The sequence below is a fragment of the Mytilus galloprovincialis genome, chromosome 7 (assembly GCF_965363235.1).
Source record: "Mytilus galloprovincialis chromosome 7, xbMytGall1.hap1.1, whole genome shotgun sequence".
NCBI lineage: Eukaryota > Metazoa > Mollusca > Bivalvia > Mytilida > Mytilidae > Mytilus > Mytilus galloprovincialis.
The window spans coordinates 70,934,694-70,937,541 of NC_134844.1; the positions used below are offsets into that span (position 1 = coordinate 70,934,694).

At 29.2% G+C, this 2,848-nt stretch overlaps 1 long non-coding RNA gene across 1 annotated transcript; it reads right to left on the reverse strand.

Annotated features, from left to right (window-relative positions):
* Positions 1-1,363: 1,363 nt before the first annotated feature.
* LOC143081926 (uncharacterized) lies at positions 1,364-2,637 on the reverse strand. Its single transcript, XR_012980162.1, has 2 exons — positions 2,463-2,637; positions 1,364-1,846 (listed from the first exon to the last, which is right to left on the reverse strand). It is a non-coding gene; the product is annotated as an uncharacterized LOC143081926 (long non-coding RNA).
* Positions 2,638-2,848: the final 211 nt, after the last annotated feature.

Below are 2,848 nucleotides of genomic sequence, written 5' to 3' on the forward strand. Positions count from 1 at the left end.
AAAGGTGATGATACATAGGACTTTTGAAGATCATTGAAGGTATAATAGGGAAAAGGAACTTCGTATGATTGCTAATTTATAAATCTGACATTAGTTGAATACTACTATGTCCAAACCAGTAAGATACAATAAAATTTAGTCAGAGGATATTTATAATATAATAATAACTTATCAACTCGTTGAAAAGTTTATATGGCCAAATTAACTAATTATCTGGTATTCAATGAGTTACTAAATAAATGTCTAAAGAATTCATTGGGGATACAAAAAGCACTTACAGACAATCAAGTAGTAAAGAAGACAGCCGAGCATGACTACAAACAAGGCTAGTAGCGAATTTTTCAAGATTACTGTAAATTGGGTGTAATGTTTTTTTCGATTGAAATGTATATCGGAGTCTTTTATGGTTATAACCTTTTCTAGGTATTCAAATCTATTCAATGCAATATGCCACTAAGGAAATTATTATAAATTATTAATCAAATAATTGAATTATGAAAAAAGTTATTATCTAAATATAAAAATGAATTTCACATTCCTACTAACCTCAGGCATACTATTGTAAAAATCTTTGAATCATGCTAAATCATGCATGCAATCAGACTTAAATATTCATGTAAACATTATGCAAAACAGATAAAACATGCAAAAACAATCACAAATTTCAAACAAAGGGGAAAAATTAGTTGTTGTCTGTGTCAATGGTGTCTTCTGCTGAAGTAAATGATAAAAAAACATAACATGTCATTTTTCATATCAGACTCCGTAACAGCCTTAGATCATGATATTAGCCAGAGAGCCGACAATATTTTATCTATAAAGGGCATTTTATTTATAATAGAATATGAAACAAATAAAATTCCTTCTATATGCATATACACTGTATATATGGTATATAATACATAATATATAAATATATATATCTGAAACAATCTAAATAGTTTTTTACTTATTCATAATTCATAAGTTTTTTTTATTTCAGGTATATTATATAGTAATTAAATTTAACTATGCTTAAAGCACAATAAAAGTGACTGACATGGCATAATTGAGAAATAATTCTATCCTGCCATGCTCTATGCTCATTTTAACATGGGTAGGCATTATATTTGTTAATATCTTAATACCGAGCGTCAGCGAGGTATTAAATGTTTACAAATATAATGCCTACCCATGTTAAAATGAGCATAGAGCATGGCAGGATAGAGTTATTTCGATTCTAATAGGAATATTTGAACTTTTTCTCTTCGAAGCGGACCTATAGTAGACGCTCGAAATGTCGCCATTTTGATTTCATGAACCAAAAACGTTATAGAAAATCAGCAGTTTATCAATAAAAAAAAAAAAACAGAAACATTTAAACTTACTTTTAGAATGTTTTTATTTAATTTCCTAGCGAGCAACACCAACAAAAATGTCCATTTTGATCTCTGGCGTTGTTCAAAATTCACCTGACGTTGCAATTTCAATTGTGACGTCAATCCCGTGCAGCCCATGTTCTATTTGAATTAGAACATGGCTTTGTACCCAAAGCTTAAGAATAACGTCATATAAGAATCTCATATGTGTTTAAAAACTTTCACATCTTGTGTCATGTATATCTGGTGTATATATAAAATATATATACCCGGTATACATTATAAATAATTACATAAACGAATAATATTCAAATGTAACAAAACATCAATTATTCTGCAAAAAAAACTAGCTGTAACTTATTATGTATTTCATGAGTAAACCTTGGAATCTGGAAACTTTTAACATGTCTAATTCTTAGTTTTGCTGGACAATTTTTCTTCTTGGTTGGCTGAACCAGTCTCCTATTTCTTCTAAAGTCATGATCTCCCTGTAGTGATAATGAAAAAAAGAATTAATGTGTAAAAATCATTGTTTTCAATGTGATGACAATCATTACAAGTAAACAAATGAGATCTTTGCATTCAAAGTCCATTATGAACAATAAGAAAAGTATTGTAAATTGTCAAACACATCATGAAAAAAACACATGCATGCAGGCATAAAATGTGCATGTATACATGCATCAGGTTGTTGTCTCTTTGACACATTCCCATTCCCAATTTTATGTATTGAAAAAGATGAAATTAATGTGTAATTTTTTACCAAGTATTATTAATATATTTATTATTGTTAATAAAAAGCTTATAGACGATTCATAAATGCATAAATAGCCACAGTATTGTCTGTTATAAATATAGAATATTGTTAATTAAAATCATAAAATAACAATCGCTATATGACTAAAAAATAGTAGTCAATCAACTCCAATCTTATTTAGATCAAGGCCTTATCTTTAACTTATATAAATCAGCTATTAATCATTCTGTTCATGTATAGAATATAGGACGATGTGATTCAACTTGAATGAAGACTTTATTTAGTTAAATGTACACTCCAAAAATCGGTACTAACGATCTGTTTACATATATCTTATTAATAATTACATTTTGCTGCTTCTCAATCTTGCGTTTTTCCTTTCGGTGGCCATCCCTGTCAATGCCCTGGTGACATTCTAACAGCTTCCTTCCTACCACTACAAAAGGAATTTCATCACAAGGAATGACAGGAACTGAATCTGACTGAGGATCTGGAAACCGTATTTTTTTCACTAGAAGAGACAAATCTACAAAACAAAAAAGAGCTTGAATGAACATGTAGTAGAATATTTATTTGGATGCAGATATTTCAATCCTGTTTTCTAAATCATCAAAAAATGTCAACAAATGTCACTTTAGTTTGATGTTATAATTTGTAGGCAATGTACTGCATTTTTATGCCCTTGTCCTTTAGCCAAGAGCCATGTTTGTAAAAGGAATTAAGGACAATGTTT